This window comes from Malaclemys terrapin, chromosome 20 (assembly GCF_027887155.1).
Source record: "Malaclemys terrapin pileata isolate rMalTer1 chromosome 20, rMalTer1.hap1, whole genome shotgun sequence".
Classification (NCBI taxonomy): domain Eukaryota; kingdom Metazoa; phylum Chordata; order Testudines; family Emydidae; genus Malaclemys; species Malaclemys terrapin.
Window position 1 is genome coordinate 6368825 of NC_071524.1, and position 16750 is coordinate 6385574.

The window sequence follows — 16750 nt, forward strand, 5'->3', positions numbered from 1 at the left end:
AACTTCCAGTAACTGTTCCAGGTTAGACTCTAATAGAGGGAGCACCGGGGCAACATATCCTCTAGTTCCTCCTCTCCCCCGTTCCCCCCGCGAGCTCGGTTTGTGGCTCTTGGGGGATTGGCGGCGCCCTATACCCTGCAGCTGCAGTCCGGCAGTGCCAGGGAGCCACCCCGTGGGCCTATCTAGCTGTACTGCCTGCGCTGCCCGTTCCCCAGGGGCTGGGCCAGGCCCTGGCCTGGGAACACCCAGCGCCTGTGTGGGGCCCTGCTCAAGTGCACCAGGGCTTGCAGCAGCCCGGCCAGACCCTCTAGGGCAGGGGTTCTCAAACTGGGGGTCGGGAGGTTATTATATGGGGGGTTGGAAGCTGTCAGCCTCCACCCCAAACCCTGCTTTGCCTCCAGCATTTATTATAGTGTTAAATGTATAAAAACGTTTTTAATTTATAATGGGGGTGGCACTCAGAGGCTTGCGATGTGAAAGGGGTCACCGGTACAAAAGTTTGAGAACCACTGCTCTATGGGCCCAGTCATGTACAGGCCATGCTGCTGCCCTCTGAGCCCAGAGCCCTTGGGAATCACTCTCCACAAAGTCTGCAGCACAAACAAGTGTCCGGGCGCTGTTCATTAGCAGTTGAGGCTCCTAAGGGCACCAAAACAAGCAGCCATCAAAGCTGTGCGGGGAATTGGGGTCAAGTGTTGGCACCATCAACATGACCGGTTGAGCCCCTCTGCAGGGCTTTTCCTTCACAGGTTCAAAGGCAGGAGTGTGTTGTCATCCCTGGATTACAAACTGGGAAACCAAGAACTCTTTCTAACAGCCCTTGACTAGCATGTGGTGTGTGTGATGGAGGCTTTACAGAGCAGGAAGCTACTTCACTGCCTCACCCTGTTTGCTTTTCTTTTTCATTAGCCTTCTCCCTAGGGCAAAGCATAGAAGTACTCGATAAAGACAGAAAATCGCTTGTTTCATAGTAAATCTGCAAATATGTGACCAAAAATCCTCCTTATTTAGAATAATATGGAAACTGACCCTTGAAATTAAAATGAAGACACTGGGTTTGATTGTTAATTATTCCTGCCCTGTCGGCTGTGGTGGGGGAGAGAGGCACATCCATCGCATTAGAAAGGTAAGAATACTGATATTAAAATATGAGTTGTGTGCTTTTATTTGTAGAACAAAAAAAAATGTTAATTATTATTAAGGTGTTTTTTTATCCAACGCGCTTTACAATAGCTAGTTAATTGTACAACAACTTTTGGAAAGATCGTTAAGTGGTCCGCTGACACCCTCAGCAATTTTCAAGTAGTCCCCAAACAAAAAAGTTTGAGAATCACTGAACTATTGGAACAACTTACCAAGGGTTGTAGTGGTGTCTCCTTCACTGGCAATTTTAAAATCAAGATTGGCTGTTTTTCTAAAAGATCTGCTGTCAGAATCATAATGGTCCCTTCTGGCCTTGGAATCTATGAATCTGTGAATGAACCTGTGAAAGACTTTTAAAGACTATTAGACCTTTAATTTTGGAGAAAACAGAAGAGGAGATAAAAAGGTGAAGAAAAATGCTTGAAAATCAGCTCTTGTTTCTTGCCACACAACTTCTAAGGGTGTTTGCAGGAGAAAGAGAAACATCCTTTTCTGATGACTTGAAGTGTCCATCCTAGAAAGGGCTGGAAACTACAGAGAGAGCAGCATCTACAGCAGCAGGACCAGATCTTTTCTTTCTTCTTTTGATTATGTTTCTTTGTCTTTGACCTACGCTGACTGAGATCCAAATCCACTTTGGGACTCGTGTGACGTGAGGGGTTTCCCCTGGAAAAATACTCAGGGCTCAGAGAGGGGGTAGCTCCAGGTTATTACAACAAAGGCAATGCAGATTCTTTGATTAGAGAATGAATTGTCAGTTGCCTCCCTGCCATGCTTTGTGGGGACATTCTATGAATACTTGAGAGTCCCCAACCCAACTCCCCCCAGTGTGCAAACAAGGCCTAGCAGAGCCCCGTGTGATATTGCTAGATACAGGATTGATTTCTGGGAGCTGTAGTCTTTGAGGTTAGAGAACTAGCAGGAAGGGTAAGCGCATCTGTATGTGCTGAGGCCAGGGGCTGCTGCAGCAGCTGCTTCTGGAGCTGTTTGATGTTGGATTTCACTTTTTTGGTCTCAGCCTCCACTGCTCAACAAAGTGGTGACTAGGATGGCTCTCCTACCACTGAATCCACCTGCACCCTTTCTTCAAAGCCTAGGAGAGCTTCCAATTGCTTTTAATGCTTGGATAAGAGTATCTGAGTACGATGTCCTTGCAGCTAATGACAGAGAACTCTCTGAAGTAAGAAAATGTGCTTTGCTTATTTAAGTGCCTTGGAGCAGAAGGGCAGCTATATGTTACACTCTTCCCTTCTGAATAATAAATATGATACAGCACTCTCTGCATTCATTTCTGTGTGTGTCTAAAGTGAATGTGGTAGCTGCATGCTATAAATTCCACCAGCGTGGAAACCAGGGGAATTGACAGATCAGTATATTGCTGCTTTAAGGGAACTGATTGTCACATGTGATTTTTGGCAACATGGCAGATGAAATTATTTGAGATCGGCTCATGGAGAAAACAGCTGTGCCTCGTATTAGAGAACATCTACTGCTTGAACCAGAATTGAAATGGCAGAAAGCTGTAACCATTGCTAATCACATCGAATCAGCAATGGTGGAGGTGAATATAATGAGCTCAGGGAACAGCAGGTGCGATGCAAGCCGTGCAACCACTACATCTGGACTACAACAAGGCAACTGAAAAATTACAAGGGCAATGTAAATGAGAAGTAACATGCCCAGTGATTTCAAAACACACAAGGAAAAGAATGTCACCACTGTGAATGTAACACCCCACTACAGACTACACAGGGATCGGCAACTTTTGGCACGTGGCCTGCCAGGGAAAGCCCCTAGCAGGCTGGGCCAGTTTGTTTACCTGCCGCATCCGCTGCTTTGGCCGATCGCAGCTCCCGCTGGCCGCGGTTCACCATCCAAGGCCAATGGGGGCTGCGGGAAGGGTGGCCAGCATATCCCTCGGGCTGCGCCGCTTCCTGCAGCCCCCATTGGCCTGGGACAGTGAACCGCAGCCAGTGGGAGCCGCAATCAGCCGAACCTGTGGACGCAGCAGGTAAACAAACCAGGCCCGCCAGGGGCTTACCCTGGCAGGCTGTGTGCCAAAGGTTGCCGATCCCTGGACTATACTGGAAAGCTTGCAGAGGGAGCTCAGTGGCCTGCAAAAAGAGCGGACATTTCCCTAAGGTATGCTAAAGCAACCCATCCTAATCAACGAGTACGTGCGCTTACCATGCCAGAGGTAACTTACTGCATTGGGTGTGGATGGAAGCAGCTCCACAGACACTGGATAAAATAACGTGTGCTGTTCATGTCTCTGCAGCAGGAGTGAAGCCCCAGGTGGTGGAAGGAATGTTGAACACTGGCTCAGCAGTTTCTAGACTACCTGAATTGATTTGCTTGCAATACTTTGGACATGTATCAGTTACTGAACTGAGCTTACACCTAGTGTGCTACTTGACGAACCACATCCCTGTGCTTGGTTGACTACCTGCAACCCTGACATTTGATACATAATGTGTACCGGCAGAATTCTGTCCTATGCCTAGGGGTACTGCTATCCTAAACAGCGATTTGTTTCCCTCACTAAACATGTAGGCAGGCAATGGGCACATTGCTTTTACCCCACCTGGCACCACTACAGCACAAACTCTGGTCTCTGCTCTTAACGAGGATGGTACAGAGGAGCCCCAGTGGCTGTGCATTTGGATTTGCTCACGAAATTAAATTTTGACCTCAAGTGACAGCTGTATGACAGAATTTCCCTCTCTACCATTCTCCGTCAGGGATTCTGTAGCACAAGAGGTTAAAAAATTAGTACAAAATGGTGTTATTGAAGAGATTGCATCATCTGAATGAGTCTCACCAATAGTAGTGATAAAGAGAAAGACTGGAGGTGTTTGTCTTAGCATAAATTTAAGGGAGCCTAATAAAGCCATTGTGATTGACAGCTATCCACTCACACATAGAAGAAGCATTGGTGGATCTTTGTGACACAAAGACATTTTCTACTCTCGATCTACGGAATGCATATCACCAAGTTATACTACAGGAGGACAGAGAGATCTCACAGCATTATTACACTTGAGGATCTATTCCACTTGAAACATGCACCATACGGACTTGTATTGGCACCCAGCATTTTCCAAAGAATAATGTCAGTGATTCTGAAGAATCAGCCTGGAGTCCAGTATTATTTGGATGAAATTATTGTGTTTGGGAAGACTTGCAAGGAACATGAAAAACATTTCCATGCAGTACTAAATAGGGTGACCAGACAGCAAGTGTGAAAAATCAGGACAGGGGGTGGGGGTTAATAGGAGCCTATATAAGAAAAAGACCCAAAAATCGGGACGGTCCCTATAAAATCGGGACATCTGGTCACCCTAGTACTAAACCACATCAAAATTGCAGGGCTGAAACTGAATTTCGCCAAATGCCAATTCTGACAAACAGAGTTGTTATTTCTGGGGCACATAATTTTGGAGACTGGATTGAAACCTGACCTGGACCACATCATGGTGGTTAAAAACCACCACCTCCAAGAGACACACAAACCTTACATGCTTTCTTAGTTTTTATGTCATGGTATGCCAAGTTTATTCTGAACAACACTTCAGTCACCGTTACAAACATACTCCAGGGAATCTCGAGCTTGGCCTGGATGACTGTTGCACAAGTTGTTTTGAAACAGTGAAAGATTTGATTGAAAATAGTCCAGCACTTGCATTGTTTGACCCTGCCTCAGACTACAGACTGGGAGCAACACTTACTCAAATCCAGGATGACAACATGGAGGACACTGTTGCATTTGCTTGAAGAACACTTACAGAAGCTGAGAGGAAGTATTCATCTGTTGAAAAGAAAGCACTTGCTTGCTATGGACTATGGAAAAATGGAGAACTTAGCTCTGGGGCCAGACTTTCAAGTCGCATACAGATTATAGCTCTTTGACGACACTGTTAACTTCTAAAGGACTTGGATGAGTGGGAGGCCAGATTGCTAGATGGTCAGCAAGACTACTTTCAGAGTAGCAGCCGTGTTAGTCTGTATCCGCAAAAAGAACAGGAGGCTGTCACCTTCAGCCCCCAACTAAAACCTCTCCAGCGCATCATCAGAGATCTACAACCTATCCTGAAGATGATCCTTTACTCTCACAAATCTTGGGAGACAGACCTATCCTCGCTTACAGACAACCCCCCAACCTAAAGCAAATACTCACCAGCAACCACACATCACTGAACAAAACCACTAACCCAGGAACCTATCCTTGTAACAAACCCCAATGCCAACTCTGTCCACATATCTATTCAAGTGACATCATCATAGGACCTAATCACATCAGCCATACCATCAGTGGCTCGTTCACCTGCACATCTACCAATGTGATATATGCCATCATGTGCCAGCAATGCCCCTCTGCCATGTACATTGGCCAAACCGGACAGTCTCTACGCAAAAGAATTAATGGACACAAATCTGACATCAGGAATCATAATACTCAAAAACCAGTGGGAGAACACTTTAACCTGTCTGGTCATTCAGTGACAGACCTGCGGATGGCTATATTACAACAGAAAAACTTCAAAAACAGACTCCAACGAGAGACTGCTGAGCTGGAATTGATATGCAAACTAGACACAATCAACAAAGGATTGAATAAGGACTGGGAATGGCTGAGCCATTACAAACATTGAATCTATCTCCCCTTGTAAGTATTCTCACACTTCTTTCAACCTGTCTGTACTGGGCTAGCTTGATTATCACTTCAAAAGTTTTTTTTCTCTTACTTAATTGGCCTCTCAGAGTTGGTAAGACAACTCCCACCTGTTCATGCTCTCTGTATGTGTGTATATATATCTCCTCAATATATGTTCCATTCTATATGCATCCAAAGAAGTGGGCTGTAGTCCACGAAAGCTTATGCTCTAATAAATTTGTTAGTCTCTAAGGTGCCACAAGCACTCCTGTTCTTTTAGCAAGGACCTAGGGGTCACAGTGGACGAGAAGCTGGATATGAGTCAACAGTGTGCTCTTGTTGCCAAGAAGGCTAACGGCATTTTGGGCTGTATAAGTAGGGGCATTGCCAGCAGATCGAGGAACGTGACCGTTCCCCTTTATTCGACATTGGTGAGGCCTCATCTGGAATACTGTGTCCAGTTTTGGGCTCCACACTACAAGAAGGATGTGGAAAAATTGGAAAGAGTCCAACAGAGGGCAACAAAAATGATTAGGGGTCTGGAGCACATGACTTATGAGGAGAGGCTGAGGGAACTGGGATTGTTTAGTCTCCAGAAGAGAAGACTGAGGGGGGATTTGATAGCAGCCTTCAACTACCTGAAGGGGGGTTCCAAAGAGGATGGAGCTCGGCTGTTCTCAGTGGTGGCATGTGACAGAACAAGGAGCAATCATCTCATGTTGCAGTGGGGAGGTCTAGGTTGGATATTAGGAAAAACTATTTCACTAGGAGGGTGGTGAAGCACTGGAATGCGTTACCTAGGGAGGTGGTAGAATCTCCATCCATAGAGGTTTGTAAGGCCCAGCTTGACAAAGCCCTGGCTGGGATGATTTAATTGGGGATTGGTCCTGCTTTGAGCAGGGGGTTGGACTAGCTGACCTTCTGAAGACTCTTCCAACTCTAATCTTCTACGATTCTATGACACTTTAACATTACATGTAGAAAATAATCATGTATTACAATCAAATTGATTGAGAAATTGAACAATTCCATAGAAGTTTGAAAGACAGTCTGGAGACAGCTATGCTGGAAAGAAAAGTGTGGACAACCTTCACTACGATTACTTTTAAATCTACAGGGCTACACGCCATGCCACAACACAAAAGTCACCTGCTGAATTATTGCACGGTAGAGAGATGCATGCTAAATTAAACATTGCTGGATTACATGGGCCTATATCTGATATATCATTGCTGCCGGATATCAGACAAACAGTTCAATGAAAACCACAAAAATATAAGATGCAGATAAATGCTGTGGGGTCAGAGAACTGAAATTCAAATGTGGCTTGTTTATAGAAGTATGAAAACCTGGAATGTTAGGAAAAGGAGAACCCAGGTTCACTTCCCCACTGAAAATTGTTTCTAAAAAGGACTATGACACTCCGTACCTCAGAGTAGCACTCTGGAACTCCCATCATCAACTCCCAACATTCATCACTGTCATAGAATTATGATATGTTTTGTACGAAGTTTGCCTTGAGAGGTATCATGTTAAAAGTCTTGATCTGTTGAACATTAATATCCTGTTGGATTGTATGTGCTATCATGGTATAGGAAGTTATGAAGTTTTGCTATGTATGTGTTACTGAAATATGTTGTGAGGTTGGGAACACCCACAACCAACCTTTCAGGTGCAACAATGGAGGAGGCAGACAGGGGTTAATGGCTCATCAACACCCATCAAGGAAAGGATCTCAGAAACTGTATACAATGGAAACTTCTCAGAGAGAACACGTAGACAATGGAGACTGCTTGACCAATGGAGACTACCTGATCCCCACACCACAGCAAAGGATTTTTCCAACAAGCTGGAAGAAACTATAAAAGAGGGGAAGTGACATCATCACTTGGCCTCACTCCCCCCCACAACTCAACACCTGGAAACATGTTTGGAGGACAAAGACTTTGTATGTGGGAGGGTGGTTTCAGGCTGGAAAAGAGTCCCAGCCTGTGTATTGAGGAACTATACTATCCTGTTTAGTTTATAGAACTCAGATTGTGAATTTACTTTTATTTCTTAGGTAACCAACTTTGATCTCTACATTCGCTACCTATAATCACTTAAAATCTATCTTTCTGTAGTTTATATTTTACCTAAAATAGTGTGGTTTGGTTGAAGTGCTTGGGAAATCTCAGCTCAGTTTACATCGAAGCAGGGCCAGTCTGGGTAATGAACTTATTCTGGTTAGGCTTCTGACCAGGGCAAGATGGTACAGCTCTGCGGTGCAAGGCTGGGGAGCTGGGGGGAATTGGCTGGGGAGCTGGGGCGGGAATTGGCTGGAGCCTCCCTATTGTTGGTTCATGAATGACTGGGAGAAGCATTCATGTAACTCATCTGGGTGTGTTGCTGTCTATGGATGGCTGTGTAAGGGTAGTGCCTGCCAGGGGTATGTGGCTTGACACAGCATCACAGTGTGAGGGGCACCCCATGTTGGAGGGACAGAGGGCTCAGTGGTCCCACAGTCCATGTTGCACCCCAGGGACCCCGTCACAAGGACCTCACGCTTACAAGCTGTCAGATGGTCAGTCTGGAGCACTATTCATCTTGCCCCTGCTTACTAAGACATAGTGCAATGTTTCAGACTATCTAACTAGCCCTTTGCTGCTGACAATACAGGATAACTGACAGGATATTGGGCCTGACAAATATGCTGTCAGAGTCTTACAGCCAACTGTATTGGCTAGAGACTGTGTTCTGTAATTATTAAAGGAACAGTCTTCTATTATAACTAGAATTCTAATTACAGTTACATAACTACTTCTTAGTTATTGTTTATTTGCTAATTACATTATTTATGTTTATTATAGTAGCAGGTTATTGGATTAGTATTACTGCCGTAAGATTGAGTTTGTTCTAAGACGAGGGAAATGTGGTGTTGTTAGATCCAGCATTGATTGCTGAGAGCTGTAGTCTTTGTTTAGAAGCCAACAGGAAACAGGAAGTGTAAATATGGGTGTTGCTTCATTGTTGTCGTAATAAACCTTGTTGGATTTCACCCTTTTGGTCTCAGCTTCCACTGCTCAGCAAAGAATGAGATAATATTCAGTTAGGTAATAAATACACCATGATCTCCCCAGGCAGAGCTGCCAAGCAGCTCCTGGTGCCTTTTCACAATGAGGCTGCCAGAATGTGACTTAGGGCTTTCCTACACTAGGGGGGCTACAGTGGCACTCTAGCTATGCCGCTGCAACCCCATAGTGCAGATGCAGACTAAAGCGATGGCAGGGTTTTCCCATTGCTGTAGGTAATCCACCTTCCCAAGCAACAGGAGCTAGCTCAATAGAAGCACTCTATTGTAATTCTTCACACCTCTGAGTGACATAGCTGTGTCAATCTACATTTTAAGTGTAGACCAGGCCTTAGAGCCTCTGGCCTTCTCTGCATGGGAAAGTTGTATCAGTTTAAATTAAATTGGTTTTTAATCCAGTTTATTTAGATGAGTGCAAACTCCTATGTGGACGCTCCTACATCCGTTTAAAGCTGGGGTCTCAAACTCAATTTACCTTAGAGCCACTGCCAGTCCTCAAATCCTCCCAGTGGGCCACTAGTGTCACTGAAGATGGTGCTCAGAAAAGAAAACATTTATATTGTATTTTTTTATTTTGAGTTTCTTAGAAATAATAAAACTGTTATGCAACTTTTTACAATTCTTCGCCTGCCAGAGAGTTTTTAGTGTTTTCCAGACACCTGGCAATGCTTCAGTTGTGTCAGTTTGTTGATGTTTGGCCTCAGTGACTGTGCAGTTGAAACCTTCAGGATTGCAGCAAGGTGTGCATCAGATAGTTGTGTTTGGTATTTTGACTTGTTTATATTCATTGTGGAAAAACGTGATGCTGCCTCGATGGCTGACTCTGCCCGGCAACTAATGATGCTGCCTCCATGGCTGATTCTGCCCAGCAACTAATGATGCTGCCTCCATGGCTGACTCTGCCCAGCCATTAGTGATGGTATCTCTGTCCCTCTCCCCCAGCCAATGGAAGCTGCAGGGGCCGCGCCTGCAGCAAACATTGCTGGCAGCGTGTCTGCATGCGTTTCTCCTCCGCAGGCCGCAGTGGGGAGGTTCTTGGGCCACAGATGGCCCGCAGGCTGGGACCTTGAGACCCCTGGTTTAAAGGCAGCTATCACTGGTTTTGTTAAACCTGTTCCAAACTGAGTTAAAATAAACAATAAAACAAAAGGCCTCTCTTACACAAAAATCAGTTTCATGTGGCTTTTTGCACCAGTTTAACTATATGGTTTTCAACTTACACCTTGTGTTAAATCACTGCAGCTTCACAAGGTCTTTGTTTAGCAACGTAGTCACGAAAACCTGCAGCAACCCATGGTGCTACAGCCCAGGTCTACCCTAGGAGTTTGTTCCTAGTAGCTATGCCAGAGTACACTGTCTTCAGATGTTGATAGATATTTGGCTGTGTGTGTGTTCTTTCAGCGTGCTTTCCAGCTCTGCGCAGATAGCAGAGACAGCAGGCTGTGATTGAACCACCCAATAAATTCACAGACTCAGTTTTCAGCAAAGGTACTTGGTCAGGTTTATTGCTGACGAGGCATGGTACTAATGCCCTGGCTCAATGGTTACAGGTACACTAACACATGTATGCCTGTGGCAATGGACCAGCTCAGTGAATGGCCCCGACTTTCCATTTTCCCCTCGGCCAGACAAAGACACCCTCTCTGAGATACATCTTTATACACAGATACAAACAAGTTACTCATTACTCCTGATGTACCAGGGTGCCACCGTCTGACGTATTAGAGTGCCACCCATTGATGTATCCAGGAGCCACCCATTACCTTGTACATGTTGGTTCGATCAAAAAATCTCTATCCATCATGCTGTCATCTTGACTTTTTCCTTAAGATGGGTCAGCATGTTCCTGTTCTCTTTGGGGAACGTGTTTGCTATCCAGATGTTTTGGTGCCACCTTTCTGGAATGTGTTTGCATATATTTGTGCCTAACACTACTTAGGAATGTGTGTTTCTGCAATATCAGCCCTATTCTTGCCAGATTCTGTCTGCTTGCAAGCAGGCAAAACCCGACTTTGCTTCTTTGCTTTATATCAACAAAACTACTTTAGTTCAGGTTAGGGTGACCAGACAGTGAAAAATCGGGACGGGGGTGGGGTGTAATAGGAGCCCATATAAGAAAAAGACCCAAAAATCAGGACTGTCCCTATAAAATCGGGACATCTGGTCACCCTAATTCAGGCCTCAGGCCTCACACCAGGCCTCTGATACAAGGGCTTATGTTTCAGGCCCTCTTCTGACTACATAAACTATACCAGCAAAACGGTCCTGATGGTTTATACCGGCAAAGTGACTTTGTACCACCTTATTTCACCCACCCTGAGCAAATCAAGTTTTACGGGGAATGGTCACAGCTTTGCCAGTATAACCGTATTTACACTAGGGGTATCTTGCTTTCTAGCATTCCCAGGCAACTGAGAGTATCTTCCTTATGAGTGTGCTACAGAATTCAGGAAACAGAGCAGGACCAGGGATATAAAGTTTAAACCAGAACTCTCGTTATAACATGACAAGATGGCTCCTACAAACTTTCAGCATACAGCCTCTGCGTGTATCTACTTCATGTGAGAGACCCCTGATAATGGGAGGCCTTCTGGTGATTAAACAACTAATTTTAAAGAGACTATTAATACAATATACTGCTGCATCACCCTTGCTTCATTCTTTAAACTTGTCCCAATAAATAACTGAACTTCTCAAACAAACAGGCCAGAGGCATGAGTAGAGAATTACAGCACTGAGTGCTGTTAAATCTTCATCTGCGTGGGTCTGAGACTGTTAACGCTTAAGCTGCTGGCACTTATTTTTACCACTGGCGCAATCTGTCATCTCTATGGGGGGAGGGATAGCTCAGTGGTTTGAGCATTGGCCTGCAAACCCAGGGTTATGAGTTCAATCCTTGAGGGGGTCACTTAGGGATCTGGGGCAAAATCAGTACTTGGTCCTGCTAGTGAAGGCAGGGGGCTGGACTCCATGATCTTTTAAGGTCCCTTCCAGTTCTAGGAGATAGGATATCTCCATTAATTTATTTTATTTTTATTTATTTATGTCATCTCTGTAGACAATTGTCATACGAATCCTGGTCGCAAATGTGTGTGTGAGACAGAGAGCGCGGGGGGGGGGGGAGGCAATAGGCCGCATGTCCTCCCCTTCCTTACTAAGGCTGTGGAGTAACTGCTCACCTGCTACTGCAACTTGGCACTTAAGGTTTCTAATCCTCAGCCCCTCATACATTCCATAGAGTCATAGATGTTAAGGCCAGAAGGCACTTTTATGATCATTTAATCTGACCCTCTGTATGACACAGGCCAGAGAATTTCTCCCAGTGATTCCTACATCCAGCCCAGTAACTTATGGGTGAGCTAGAGCAATTATTTATTAATTTATTTATTTTTAAGGAAGAGACTTACAATTCTGATTGAAGGACTACAGGAGATGGAGACTCCACCATGTCCCTTGTTCCAGTGATTTAAGTACACACATGGTGAAAAATTTGCACCATATTTTGTCTGGCTTCAACTTCCTGCCACTAGAATAATTATTTCCTGGAGCTCACAGCCAGTTTAGTTGGGCTGCTCGCTCTGTTCAATGATACGCCTTATCATTTTATCCTGGATGTCTGGAATGTGTTTTACAAAAAAGTAACTGTTGTGCTATAAAGGAAGCCCATGATATGCAGGGGGTTAGATGAGATGCTCTAAAGGTCTCTTCTGGCCATAAAGTCTACTAATTTTGGAAAAACTGAGTGTAGCATTGGGAGCAGCCTCTGATGTTTTACTGTCTAGCCGGCTTGCTTCCTAGAATGAACACACATTGAGTGGGGTGATCCACAGAGAGCAGCTCAAACCTTCAAAGTGTTAGGCCAGCAGCAGGACATTAGCACTTCAGGGGATGGGTAGGTGTGGTAGTGACATCACAAAGGCCTTTTGCAGGACCTGAGCCTATTGGTCAAAGGTGGTAGGGAGGTGGTGACCTCACAGAGAGATGCTGACATCAGCGAGGCAGGACGGAGCACAGGGCCAGGGAAACCTCAGGGACCCCTGTGGCTTTGCTTCAGCAAGTCTCCCTCTCGAGGTCTCTCATTCAGGACTGAGAGAGTATTAAGGTTCACGGACGTGAGCGCGAGGAGGAGCCTTTTTCGAGTTTTCTCCTTTCCTTTTACTGATTTTACTAGAAAACAGACATACCTGTTGAGAAGGTAAGAGCCTCGGAGAGGTTTGTAACCTGTTCAGTCTGATCCACCTGGTGCCAGCTGAGTTCCAGGCATGGAAAACATTAGTTCAAGGTGGCAGAATTTTATAGCCCACCTGGGATTTTGTCCCGTGGAATCACTGGGGACATTAGGGTTTGTCCTTTTCGTTTTACCTTTCCTCCATCCCTCCTTCCTTTCGCTTCATCTCTTACTTCTTTTGTCCTTTCTCCTGTTCCCCTCCCACCACCAGGAGTGGTGAGTGTGTGTGTGTGTGTGTGTTGCATGTTGCGGGGGGTGCTCTGCATCTCCCATTGTGGGAGGTCCGCCCAAGAAAGTGGGGTTGAAATAGTCTTCAGACAGTGATCCCTACCAGTGACCTGGGCCTTCCTTTGGGCTCTCTGGTGAGAACTCTCAGCCTCCCGCCCCTCAGTCTCTACCCTGATTGGTTGAGCAGGGGGTTATTGACAGGGAGGAGACTCAGGTCCTTGTTGTTCTCTTTTAAGAACAAGTAAATAAATCATAACCAGTCATCTGTTTGACGAATTTTGCTGCTTCTCTACATTAATTGTCTCTGCGCAGTTCATGAACTGTTGTTGGTCTGGAGCTCATTAGAGAGCACTTTATTCAGGCTCTGGCTTTGGTAGGGATGGGGAGGGACCAGAAAGGCTGGTTAGTGAGAGGCTGCCTTGACCCTGACTCACGCCTGCTCCCCGCTCGGTTCCAGGCTGTCCAGGCTCCTGAGGAAGTTCAGGAAGAAGGCTCTGCAGGTGGCCCCAGAGCCTGAGGGAAGCAGCTGCCATCTTCCCCAGGAGCAAAGCGGCTTCTCCGTCCCTGCTGGCGGGGAAGGAGCTCCCCGCCGAGCGAGGAGGTGGAAGTGCCCAGCCTTCTGGCAGAGGAAAGCCACTCCTGGCGCAGGCGCTGAGGTGAGAGAGCCACCGGCCAGGCCGAAATGGAGCTGGCCCAGTATGCGGCTGGTGAGGCAGGACCCAGCCCACAAGGGGAGCCGGGCAGGGTGGCTCTGGGGCTTGTTGTGTGGGCCCCAAGACCCCAGCCCTGATTCTCAGCAGGAGGCATCGCCCTGCCTAGTCCCTGAGGACCTTCCAGCCTCCCCAGGGCAGGAGGTGGAGGATCCCTGTCGCAGCACCAGCAGCTCGGCACACTCCCCAGGGGACAGCAGCAGCACTGGGACTCAGGCAGCAGTGAGGCTGATGGGCGCTGCTGCTTTGTTCCAGGTGAGGCACCAGGCTGGGCTCAGGGAGGGGTGAGGAGGGGGCTGTGAACACCCTGGGCCACGCACTCGACCAGTACTATGGGGGCGGGTCCCCAGCCCAGGTGTCTGGTCTGAGCCACGTGAACCCCACTGACACTAGATGCTGCGATCCTGTGGCTTAGCATTAGTGTCTGGGATGACTTGGGGCAAGATCTCAACCTCCCCGCAACCCACTTCACTGCTGCCAGAATCCCTCCTGCCCCTCCTGCTAGAGCCGCCTCCCTGCCCAACCTGGGTGGGGGTGGAGAAGAGGGTTCTGAGAACTTGAGCTATGGTTTGGAGGTGGATCAGCTGTCAAGGGCACTGAGGGGGAGGTGGCAGGAACTCACCCTACAAGGAGGGGGTGTTACCAGATGTGCCCATTTCTTTGGGGTATGCTGATTTATTCGGGTTACTCTTCTGGGGAAGGGGGTTCTGTAATTCTATCAATGTACTGCTTGTGTCACTTGTTTTTTCATATGAAGCTCTACTTCTCCCTTCTGCAAGTCCCCTCCCAGTGGAGCTATCCTGCAGGACCTAGGCTCCCTAGGGCTGGGTTACTCCAGCCCCAGAACCGGATGAACACCCACACACCCACACATACATTAACAGAGCAAGTGTGAGCAGACCGGGTCAATCAGCACTGTCAAGCTGACCCCTTATATGTCTCTGGACTCACTGGGCTGGATGAAGCAGCACTTTCAAGCTACCTCTCCTTATATGCCCCTGGGCTCCATGGACTGGGTCAAGCAGCACTTTCAAGCTGTTACCCTTATGCGTCCCAGATTCAGCACGTCTCTAACCCCACTCCCCCAACACAATTGTACTGGCAGTAACCTACTTGATGAGCAAACCCCACAGTATTTTGGGCACTGCAGGGATCTTTAGTTTAGGTAAAAGAAGCGTTGCTGTAGAGTGAATGGGGGAAGCTAAAAACACAAACGAGTAAAATTCAGCAACAGAGAGAGAAGCAACCAAGTTAACCATAAAAGTTATTTATTGAATAATAGTGATAACTACACAAGGAGAGCTAAACCAACATAACATACATTATTAAAGGTTAATACCTAAGGTAGAAAGGAAAACACAGAGAGAGAAAGAGGGGGGATCTCACCCACTCCATGAGGCTTGAACTGGTCGCAGTTCCCAGGTGATGGTGGTTGCAGAGGGTCCTGAATGTAGGAGACAGGCAGAGCCGCCAGCACGATCAGCCAGGAGAAGTTGGAGTTCCAGTGGAACTGATGCATAGTTTGGATCTAAGCATCAGAACCCTGACTACAGAGTGAGTAGGGTTTTTTGTAGAGAAATTGCAGTTGTTCAAGGGAGAACACTAGATTTGTTTATAGGTAAACTGATGACTCAAGGGGTTTCTTTAGACTAGACAATAGGAACTGATCACTCTTGGCTATGGGTGGTGTTTTCTTCCAGGGAGCTCACAATGCAACTAGGCTACTTCAGTATTTGGATATCAATTAAGGATTCATTAATAGAATTGGTCTGATAATTGCTGAGCCGGGTGAGTGCAGCCATAGGTTCATTAGCATCTGGAGCAGAGATTCCCATGATGCAGTGCTTCTCTGCTTTTTCTGGTCCCAGAGTTCACTGTGGTTCTCTGTTCTCCATTCTGTATGTAAATTGAGATGTCTTCCTGTCTCATCTTTCATGCAGATGAGGCTAGGGGAGTTGTCTCTGCTCTCCATTCTGTATGCTAATGGAGATGTCTTTATCTTGTCACCCTTGTCAGGAGGGGTCTAGGTGTGTCACCCAATGCCCTTCACTGCTCTCTGCAAGTTTTTTCCTCTGATGGGTTTTAGTTTAAGCAGAGGTGGTGGTGGGGGGTATCTTTCATGAGTCAGGCTGGAGACTGCACCCTGGTTCCCCAAGAACACAGAGGTGTCTGGTATCAGGGAGTTGGCACTAGAGGTTACTAGAAAGGACAATAAGACTCCATTCTGGGGTTCAGGAGGTGAATTCATCCCTCAGTGGTGGGCAGGTGCTGGGTGGAAATACTGCCGTTCCAGGTGCCCTTAATTCCCCCTGATTCCTCGGGGCGTTTGAGTCTCTGACAGGTTCTCATTCCCTTGCAGCAGGAGGACGTCACGGCCAAAGTGATGAACCAGCTCCGCATGATCCGGCACTTACGCCAGGTGCCTGAGACACTGCAGGGGCTGTGCCTCTGAGGCCATCAGCAACTCCCGCTCCCTGCTGCAGGTACTGCTCTGGCTCACTGTAAATGGGGAGCTAGTGAAAGGGGAAATGGAGCCCCCTGGCACTCACTAAAAGGGAAAGTGGTGCATTCTCCATCTCTTGATGTCACTGAATGAAGACTAGATGCCTTTCTGGAATGTGTTTTCCAAAAAAATAACTGTTGTGCTATACAGGAAGCCCATGATATGCAGGGGGTTAGATGAGATGCTCTAAAGGTCTCTTCTGGCCATAAAGTCT

The 16750-nt window shown here is 46.7% G+C and overlaps 1 long non-coding RNA gene across 1 annotated transcript; it reads left to right on the plus strand.

Annotated features, from left to right (window-relative positions):
- Positions 1 to 376: 376 nt before the first annotated feature.
- Positions 377 to 16507, plus strand: LOC128826406 (uncharacterized). The gene is made up of 3 exons (XR_008442838.1): positions 377 to 1126; positions 13781 to 13979; positions 16393 to 16507. It is a non-coding gene; the product is annotated as an uncharacterized LOC128826406 (long non-coding RNA).
- Positions 16508 to 16750: the final 243 nt, after the last annotated feature.